The following is a 10,878-nucleotide window of genomic DNA, read 5'->3' as shown; positions in this document are numbered from 1 at the left end:
CTGGCTACGAAGTCTCTCCGAAGTGCCAGTTCCAGACTGGGTTTCAGACTTATCCTCCTGAGTTCCTAAGGGATTGAGATCTATTTTTACTATTAAAGTTTCAGTTGTTACCCCTCCTAAAAAAAAAAAAATAGGCATTAGGTAAAATGCATAATTCCCCTTTAGAAGAAGCATTGTGCTGAGTAGGAAGTAGGTCTACCGAAACAATAAGAAAAGAACAGACGTTAACTAACACAGGAGAAACCCACAGGACCCATGAAAAATGCTTCTATAGGTGGCAATTGTGTCCTAGTCTCCTCTATACTGTATCTTGCAGCCACAAGAGCAAAGCCATCTTGCTCCCATGAGCTGAGCAACACGGGTGGTCACCAAAGGAACTGAGAGCTTGATCAGTTTCGAAGGACTTGGCCCTAAATCTACTGTATAGATTATACTTCTGGACCTTGAACAATGAAACCAAACTTCAATTCAGAGGTTAGCAAACCTCAATCTTGGAGAGAATGCCTCCCATGTTCCGGTCACCTTTAGCTGTTTTCAGTATTTTATACATTAACCCTATCTCCCTGGATTGTTAGTAAGTTTCTTAAGGTCAGAGGCAATCTCTCCAATTCTTTTGTGTCTCCCGTCTCACTAGCAAAACACAGGCCATGGACACAGAGGCAGTTTCCATGGAGGCTTCTGAGTGTCAGAGATGGGAGGATGGCAATGACGGAGGCAGCCTTGGGGCCGTCCCCCTCGTGCCTTCACTTCCCTGGGCCTTTGTTATCCGCTGTAAGATGGAGCTCTCTCTCAAGGTTACCTCCTGCTCTAGGCAGGTTGCTTCTGTGGAGACAAGATAGTGTGGCATCTGAAAAAGAGCATTGGACTTGGAGTCAGGTGGGATGTTTGAACTCTTGCAGTGTCACTTACTAGTCAATTTCTCCATGCATCAGTTTCTTTACCTGTAACAGGGAAACGATGACACAGGCCTTCTTTACTTTAGAGGAAAGGGGTGAAACATAATTCAGGCACCAAACACTTTGTAAATCATAGAACTAAACTCATAGGGAAGTAGCCGTTGATAGTGGGATGAGACAGATGAACGGAGTCTATGCACAGAGGATCCCACAAAGTTAAAGAATTGCACTGAACAAACGAAAGGGTGGTGGGTTCAGATGGTATGGCGTGGGAACAAGCAAAAGAAGAGCAAGAAACATCTTCCCTGTAAACAGTGCAAGCTTTAGACGTCTTGGCTGTTAATTACATGAAGAGACCAAGAGACTTGTAAGCCCATCTGCTGCCTGGGGAGGATTCCATACGGCTGAAATCTGATTCTAGATCTTGGAGAGTGGGTTAAGTAGTTGCAGCCAGGCACGAGCGCTGAGAACAAAACAATAGGAAGGTGCATTTGTATCGTTCCTCACCATTTGCAAAGCACTTATATATACATTACCCCGTTTCATCCTTATACCCGTGTGAAATAGGTATCGGGTTCTTATTTTTTCAAATGAAGAAACTGAGACTCTGGGAGGTTGAATAATTTGCTCAAAGTCACAGGATCAATATACAACTGCCCCCAAACTAAGGGTTTCTGACCCCAAATTCTTTGCTTCTTCCAAGTTTGGAGAAAATCTCACATTATAAAACCTACTGGATTTAATGGGGGGAAAATCAAGCCCTCTTAGCTTCTTGAGAAAGAGGGACTTTAGTCTACCAGTCAGCTTTATTGCCTACACGTGTGCAAAACTTCTGACAATGTTTTAAATGTTAATGCTCGCGATCCAAGTAGATTGCAATACGAATTGTAAAGATGCACAGAATTAGCCCAAGAATTTAAAGTCACAGAAGTATTATTGACTTTGATTCTTGGAGTGTACCAATAGGGCTTCCAGACAAGGGATATGCACATAGTTTGACCAGAATCTTGGAGTTTTAGAGGAATCCTGGAGCCTGTGTGCAAATGCAGTGTCTGTCCCTGGGTAGGGACATTGGCCCAGGGCAGGTCTGCAGCCTAAGTAGGTCTAAGATGTCTAAACAGGACACTGACTGCTGACGTGACATCACGTCTCTTCACCTAAAATGTGTGTGTGAAGATGGGCATCGCCTCTGTTAGAAGGAGGCCCTCTGTGTCCTGGGAAATATGGAAAATGTGGTGCTTGGCTGAATGTTAAATGCAAGTCGTGAAGACAAGCCCAACCTCAGCTCTCCTCTCTCCTGTGCCTGAGCACAGCCACACCTTTCATGGACCAATTTGGGGGGGAGTTGCTTATATGGTTTGTCCCTTTAAGCAAGAGGAATGGCCTAAAATACTCTGGTGTTATGAGATTCTCTTACACCTGTTTCTCCCTAGATGTAGGGAACACCACTGGGATCAAGATGAATTCAGGCAATGAGAATGCTCCCTTCTAGAAACCTCTAGCATATTTATCAGTTGACTATGTTCAGTGGATTTACCTTGTTTCTATGACATTTTCTTCCCCAACTGAGGGGACTTATCCATGACTTATTGGGTGACACCTGGAAAATTCAAATGTTCTGGTCTTGATCCCAACCTCTCTTGATTCCAAAAGGTCTAGAGATGACAACTATCCCTACTTCTTCACTGAGCTTCCGTGAGAGCTAATAAAACATTGATCAACTATTTTTTTAATATAAATTTATTTATTTATGTATTTATGTATTTATTTATTTATATTTTTGGCTATGTTGGGTCTTCGTTGCTGAGCGCGGGCTTTCTCTAGTTGCAGAGAGTGGGCGCTACTCTTCGTTGTGGTGTGTGGGCTTCTCACTGTGGTGGCTTCTCTTGTTGTGGAGCATGGGCTTTAGGCATGCAGGCTTCAGTAGTTGTGGCACGCGGGCTCAGTAGTTGTGGCTCGCGGGCTCTAGAGCGCAGGCTCAGTAGTTGTGGCGCACTGGCTTAGTTGTTGAGCAACTATTTTTAATTGACTCTTCCAATTAATGGAAAAGATCAGTGAGGTGTATAATCTAAGAAAATGTCTCATCCAGGAACAATTAAAGAAACAAGAAGTCAACAAGGCATGTGTGCTTCTGTTTTCAGTTTGGGGCTGGACATAGTGTGGGACCCAAAAGACGTATAATACCTAGTATTTGTCCTAAGAATTTACAATCAAGCTGTGAAGATAATTACTCAAGGGATATTTACAAAGTAATAGGACTCATTGTATTTCATGTATTCTTTAAACCAAAAACTTATACATCTAATGAGATGTTATCTTGAAATAAATGTCTCGTAAAGTTATTTACTTAAACCAATGGGGCTTCTACAGCTCCAAACATTTTGGGCATTCTCTTTAGTTTGCTGATGAATGAGTTTGAAAAGGAGAGTTGGCACCCACCTCTTGGTGGAAAGAATCTCCGCCCTGAGTCTTCCACTACACAGAACATGGGCTGTGGGTGAGATCAATGAGCCCAGGTTATCAGCTTCTGGCTTCTGAAAGAAACACCTGGTTGCTTGGAAGTATCAGGTGATCTAGGGGGGAAAATACAAAATGGAAAGGATTGGTTACAGGAGACAATGGGAGTAGAGGATCAAAGGGCCTGGGAGGCACCAGCAGGCCTGGGAGCAGGTGACACTCAGTGACACACACCCGGTGTCATTTTCTAGCGGAGATTCCCGATTAGCGGAAGGAGGAGGAAAACAGTTGGTAAATGGAGAGTGCTTGTTTTCTGTGCAAACTTTGGACCCATAAGCTCTGCGATTTGTGGTTCCAGAGGGTGTGGTACCAGACCTTTTTGCAGATGGACAAATCCCTGGCTTAGATCTAAAAACAAGGTGGCTACTGTTTCTTTTTCTGATGACTTGAATCCTTCCCCGCTCCCCTTTATTTTTCTAAGAAAGGCTGATCTTTAAAGATTTATCTGATCACATTTCAAGAAAGTCCAGGCAACTCTTGATTCCACTTTGGATAAAAGCCTCATTGAATATTAATGTCAGGCTGATTCACCTGCCTTGTATTCCATTCAATGGCATGATATTTATTGAACGACCACCCTGCCAAGGGACAGAAATGCACCATGAACGAAGTCACCATGAATCATGTGTAAACCCTCAAAGATCTCACTCTCTCATTGTGGAGACAAAACCAACAGCTCAGCAATAACCATGGTACCAGGCAGAACAGGTTAAACATAAGTGGGAGGTTCAATGACCTGTGGCATTTGAAACTGGGAGAGACCATATATGCACGGGTGCCACTAGGAGCAGGGAAGCTACCAAGTGGGGTGAGAGTTTGAAGGGTGGGCAGAATTTTCCCGGTCAGAGAGGGCCATGGTGGCTTCTCGGGAGGTGGTAGGGAGGCATGGGATGAAGCTGACATTTACAGTTTGAAAGTTTGGGAAGAGGAATAGGAAAGGATGGGCTTGGAAGGATAGAGTGGGTACAGATTTTGGAGGCTTTGAATGCCAGCTTCAGGTTTTGTCAAAAGGTAGTGGGGAATCAGGGAAAGCTTACTAGCAGAGGAGTGATATGACCAATAGTAGGTTTGGGGAGAGTATTCTGCTAGCCGCGAATAGCATGGGCTGGGGGAGAAGAAGTAGGAGAAGGCCATTGCCATACCCTGGAGAGAGGAGGAGTGAGTGAGGTGGCCGCATACTTAGGGAGGAGGTGGTGTGATGAGGGGCATGGCAGAGAAATCATGCTCCTCTGTGTATCGCCTTCAGCGCAATCCCTGGTCTTAAATAACTCCTGATACCATGCTTTGTGGAGCCAAATAGGATGGAATCTGCAGCTGCCTTCTGTTTCTGATTCTCTGCCTCAGTGACTGAGTTGGTAAAAACCACCAAACGCCTGAATCTAGGAGAAACTTAAGCTTCCCTGGCTGGGCTCGTCTCAGATCAGGCTCGTCTGATTACTTAAAGTGGGTGTCATGCCAGTCTGAAAGCGTGGGGTCCTGTTTTCTAAAATATCGTAGGTTCCATTTCCTCAAGAGCACAGGACTAGACACCAAGAAAGATGCCAGAGATTTGAGCTCAGAGACTAGAGCTAGAGGTAGAGATGGAAGGAAGGGAGTGGGAGGTAAGGAAAAATAGAAAAGGAATTTCTAGAAGAAACAAATGTCATGGGTTATAAAGATGGTCAGGCCCTTCAAAAACTGGGTCCCGGACCACTGAGAAGTATGGAAGCAATCTAGGGCACATTGCATCCGAGATTACTGCACATGCCACTCAATTTCCTCAGTCAGATAATTCCCCAGTGATGGACACACATGGTGAGACTATTCCACATGGGAAACAGGGTGTGTGTGTGTGTGCTTTAATTGTCTCCCCAGTTTGTTGCGACTTTGTTCCCCGATTCTGATTGCACGGAGTCCAGGGAGCCTGTTGGAGTCTGTCCCAGGAAAGGCTCCTTCTTCCTACTCCTGGGGGAGTTAAACTGCTCCAGCTCCAAGTCAGTGACACGGGGGCCTGCCCATCTCCAGGGCCTTATTTATTATAACTTCTCCTCCAATCTGCAGGTCAAAGGTTATTCTACAGGGCTTCCCTGGTGGCGCAGTGGTTGAGAATCTACCTGCCAATGCAGGGCACACAGGTTCGAGCCCTGGTCTGGGAAGATCCCACATGCCGCGGAGCACCTGGGCCCGTGAGCCACGATTGCTGAGCCTGTGCGTCTGGAGCCTGTGCTCCACAACAAGAGAGGCCGCGACGGTGAGAGGCCTGCGCACCGCGATGAAGAGTGGCCCCCGCTTGCCACAACTACAGAAAGCCCTCGCACAGAAACGAAGACCCAACACAGCCAAAAATAAATAAATAAATAAATTTAAAAAAAAAAAAAAAAAGGTTATTCTACAGCATGAATCGTAAGATCAAGGAAAAGAGACAGAGATTTATTTAATGCATTGGATTTTTTTTTTCTTTTTGCGAAATGAATGTCTCTGTGCCTAGTGCCTGCACTGTGAGAGTTTAGAAAAAATAGTGCTAACTGCCACATGAGCTAACCCCATCATCAGTGGCTTATCATTCTTAAGAACATTTATTTCTCACTTATGTCACAGTCTGATAACTGGTGGGTCAAGAGGCTTCTCCATCTTGTAGCTACTCCATCTGGTATGTGTGACATCTAAAGCAAAAAAAAGAAAAGGGAAAAAATTTTATCTTTTTTTTTGGAAGAGGTTGCTGGAGGGTGTTGCAGGATTTTTTAAGGGCCAGCCTCAAGTGGCTTACGTCACTGCCCACATTTCATCAGCCAGAAGCCAGTGGGCTGAGGCGTCAACCCGATGCCAGGGAGGCTGGGAGACACGGAGGGACACATGGATCTTTGTTGCTACAGAGCTTTTGCTCAAGGGCTTCTCAGTGGGGAGATGATGCCCTGGTGATCTGTAGGGCACGCTCACCAGTGCCACCCCAACTCTGCCTTTGGAGTCCTCACGTTCATTCCCATCGTACTGAGTTAGGAGAACGAGTGTGAATGTCTTCTTAAAACCCTGAATGGAAGGAATTCCCTGGCGGTCCAGTGGTTAGGACTCCATGCTTTCACTGCCAAGGGCAGGAAAAAAAAAACAAAAAAACAAACCCTGAATGGAAGAAAGATATTTGCTAGTCCTAGACGTGAGATGAAGCTTAGAATTCTCGCCAGGGTCTGTGCTCTTGACTCTGGCAGTGGGGGAAGGGAAGCAGAGAGAGCTGGGAACAATGGGAGGTGAAGAATGCAGGGGCAGCTGAAACATTGCCTCATGGTCTCCCCAGACTCCAAGGCTGCATCATCGGCTTCCAGAACACCCGTGTGACCTCACTGGATTCCAGGCTCTATATTTGGTAGCCGCCAGTGTCTATTACTGTAAATAATTGAAAGGAATATAATAGGGTGAGAATTATTGTTGCCTAACCCCCCCGCTTTGCCTTTCATAAAATCTTTTTATACCAGAGGGGTCTGGCCCCAGCCACTCCTTGCTCTATAATTAGTCCTGGGAGTTGTGAGGACTGAGATTTAGCTAATGACATTTCATGGTTCAATCTTGGGGTCCCTCAGGCCTTTTCATCTTTGCTGGAGCAAAGGACCGGGGCCACAGGTGAACCTGGATAACTGGCACTAAAGACACATGGGTCGGTCAGTGGGTGCCTAAATGTTACAAATGAGCAAGGGAGACCCCAAGCCTGGTGTGCTGATTAGAGAGCCCGTCCCAGCCTCCTAGCTTCTCAAGCAGATGAGAATGGTGTGGGTTTCATTAGTCACGACTGGTGGGTTTCCATTGTCCTATCATTTTGCCATTCCATCCTGCAGCCTTGGCCACAGTTCTGCCACCAGATCTCTTGACACAAAGTATTCTCTGCTTGAGAATCCACCACAATTCTTGAAGCAGTGTAGGCTGCAGGAGATCCTCAGGGTTCTCATGGAGGCTTTGAAGTATGTGGCATGAGGCATGGGCACACAGCCAGATGTGTGGTAGGCAACATCGCTGAGCAAAAAAGGAGTTGGAGAGGCTTTCCAGAATATCTTTGGAAACTAAGGTCCAAAGACATTAAGTGACTTGCAAGTCTGCTCTTTCCTGTCTATCTTCATACCCCACCAGCCTATCCCCTCCCTCTCTGGGATTTAGATCCTTTATCTTGGGTGCCAGGCTGGTGCATATCTCCCTGGCTTTCCACTTACCCTTCCCTTTGATGGAACACCCTTCCCAGCCTTGTCCTACTGAATATCTATTCATCCCTAAGACCCAGTGCATTTATTTCTCTTCTTTGAAGCCTCCTTGACTTCTGCCTCTTCTAGCCTGAGTTGACTACTCCTTCCTTTGTGCTATTACAGATTCTTATGCTTAGCTTTGCTACAGCGATCATCACACCACGATATAACAATGATGAACTGTCTTTCTCCTCCGAGCTATGAGCTTGAGTGAATGAAAGCTGTCCTCCTTATCTCTGTATCATCAGAGCCAGGATGCTTTAGACTCATCTACACATGGTAGAGACTCAACACATGTTTTCTGAGTGAATACATGCATTAAAAATGTTTACCCTTTCCCTTTGCACAAAGATAACTATAAGACTGAGAAAGACAACAAATGCGGAATGCTTGGGATGCTTTAGAATCCCAAGGGGGCACTAATCAAATAGTATTTTGAGACGTCAAGCCTCCATGTGTCCTGATCTCCCAGGAAAGATGATGAGAACAGGCAATTGCAGTTCTATGCAAGGTCCTTTCTCTTCTCTTCTGCTGTCTACACTGGATCAGAAGATGGGGCAAGAGTCTTACTGCATGGGTATTAGCTAAGCTGCTGTAAAAGAATACGATCTCCTTGGCCAAGAAGTCCTGTGGGCAGAGCAAGCCACACTCCACCTCGTCATTCAGCTATTGTGCTTGGATATTAATAGCCTGGGCAGCGTTGTCTGTGTGGGCAAGTGCTGCTTTTTCTGAGCTGTGTAAACCCCCATCTCCCAGAGGCAAAGTGCTCTACAAATAACCACAGCATGTTCTGAATTCCTCTGGGCAAGGAGCCCCGGGGATCACTAACAGGGCAAGGAGAAACAGAGCTCTGGGAAGAGCATCCAACACCAATAGCTCCTGGCAGCCCAGAGCCCAGGGTTGGGGTGTTGGTTGGGGGCTGGAATAGAAAGAGCCTGGGTAGTTAGAGAAGGTCAGCACTCTTGGACTTAAGTCCTGGCTCTCAAAGGAATGAGCTAGAGACCTCAAACACATCACTGAAATTTTGTGAGGTTTGGTTTCTTCTTCATCTGGATTAAAGTTCTGCTTATTTCATAACACCATGATGAACCCATGATGGGATACTTGTGAAAGGTATTTATTGATTGCAAAATAATGCATCAATGCAAGGGAAAGTGATGAGGAGGAGGAGGAGGATGGTGGTGATAGTAACCGCCCGTTAGGAGGGCACGCCCTAGGAAAAGACAGTGAGTCATCTTTATGGTGACGATTTCTGGACGTCAGTGACCAATAAAGGTCTAGGAATGGGGTCTGCACTCTCAGCTCTTTCCCATCTCTGAAGAGCCAAATGTCAGAGCTCCCTGAATGCAGCAAATGCACCCACTCTTGGCAGAAGCTTTACTTTCTCTGGAGAATCCTTCTCTCACCTCCTACACACAGCATTTTTGATGAGCAAACTCCTTCTTTTTCTCCAATGACTAATTCAAAAGAAATTTGGGGGAAATATTTTGATTAAATGGATTACTCCGTGCTCCCTGCCTTCCTCTCTGTGCCTCTGGACCAGTCTGACACTTGTCGCACTTTCCAGGTGTGTGACCTCGGGCAAGTGACTTCATCTCCATGTGCCTCGGTTTCCTCACGTGTGAGGTACCCGGATAATAATAGTGTCTTTGTATAGTGAGAAGAGTGCCTGGAATTTGGTAAGAGCGCAATCATTGCTGGCTGGTTGTGCATACTTACCCCCAGCATCTGATTTGATCATTGCCTTTGAAGAGATCCGATGTTGCTTTTGTGCAGTGGAGTGACTCAGAGTGACACAAGCCCCCTGACTACACAGAGGAACCAAAAGAAATGGTAAGGAGGTGCCTAGCCAACCCCTGAAGACGAGCCTCTCCACTTTGATCCACATGAAGCAGCAGGGACTCAGCTGCTCGTGGCTTTTCCTCTGGTCCATGTTGTCTGGATTTGACTCCAGCAGGAAAGTCTCCAGTACAACTTGCATATCACAGGGAGGGAAATTCACCAGGTCCACGTATCCCAGGATCTTTAGGCATTGTCTTCATTACCTAGGGCCACCACAACCGGGTACCACAAACTGCACAGCCAAAACAACAGAAATGTGCTATCTCCCAGTCCTGGAGGCTAGAAATCCAAGACCAAGGTGTCAGCAGGGCCCTGCTCTCTCTGAAGTCGGCAGGGAAGGATCTGTTCCAGGTCTCTCTGAACTTCTGGGAGTTACTTGCCTTTGGATGGCATAACGCTATAATCTTCCCATGAATTTTCCTTGATGCTCATCTCCCTGTATCCAAGTTTCCCCTTTTTATAAGGACATCTGTTGTATTGGATTAGAGCCAACCCTAATGATCTCATTTTGACTCGATTACCTGTGTAAAGACCCTGTCTCCAAATGCTGTCACATTCTGAAGTTCTGGGGTTCAAGACTCTACTGTATTGGTTAGGGGACATGATCTAACTTATACCAGGCATGTTGTCACCCAGACCTTCATTCCGGCATGAATGAACCTTACAAACATGGTGGACGGTCTCCCATTTTTTTTTTAGGCAAAGAAACTGAGTACTAAAAGAATGAAAGAAAAAAGAAGCATCAAGTCTCAGGTATCCTGACTGAATTCCCCGATAGAGAGACCCCCTCCTTCTGTGCTGGGCCTCAGCACGTGTTCCCCAGAGCAACTACACCTGAGGATCTAAGAGGTTGGTTAGAACTCACATCTTTCCCATCTCACCCCACTCCTAGTGCATCAGGAACTCTAGGGATGGAATTTAGATGCAAGTTGAGCAGACTCACCAGGTAACTTCCTCTTCCCGAAAGTTCGAGAAGTTTCCCGGGGTGTAGAGCTAGTGGATCGGGGTGTATCTGTGGCCTAGACTTCAAGTCAAAGTGGAACCAGGAAGATGAAAGGCAACCAGGCTCCCAGGGCAGCCTGATGGATTCCAGCATCTGGTTGCATGAGAAGCTGGGTTCAGGCCTCAACAAAGCCCTGGTATTTTCCACTGCCACATTTTCCTGGTGGCTTAAGAATGACAAATGTGGGTAGTGACTGTGACCACAAGCTTTAATTGAGGTTGGAAGAGTGTGGGATTTTAGGGCGGGATTCCCCCCCCACACACACACACATGATCCCTCTTAGCCACAGCTTTCTGAGGTGCCCCCAGAGCTCCAGATAGATTATAGGGACACTAGGGTGGATCACAGGAGCTTATAGTTCCAATATGAGGGTTTCACTCTGAAAGTTACCCTTTATGTTACCTCCAGCAAAATGGGA

The 10,878-nt window shown here is 46.1% G+C and overlaps 1 long non-coding RNA gene across 1 annotated transcript; it reads right to left on the bottom strand.

Annotated features, from left to right (window-relative positions):
• Window positions 1-441: 441 nt before the first annotated feature.
• On the bottom strand, window positions 442-10,507 carry LOC130709169 (uncharacterized). The gene is made up of 3 exons (XR_009009638.1): window positions 10,401-10,507; window positions 3,336-3,469; window positions 442-847 (listed from the first exon to the last, which is right to left on the bottom strand). It is a non-coding gene; the product is annotated as an uncharacterized LOC130709169 (long non-coding RNA).
• Between the last annotated feature and the right edge of the window lie 371 nt (window positions 10,508-10,878).

This window comes from Balaenoptera acutorostrata, chromosome 11 (assembly GCF_949987535.1).
Source record: "Balaenoptera acutorostrata chromosome 11, mBalAcu1.1, whole genome shotgun sequence".
Lineage (NCBI taxonomy): Eukaryota > Metazoa > Chordata > Mammalia > Artiodactyla > Balaenopteridae > Balaenoptera > Balaenoptera acutorostrata.
The sequence above is the reverse complement of the archived record's forward strand: the minus strand, read 5'-3'. Positions and strand labels throughout refer to the sequence as shown.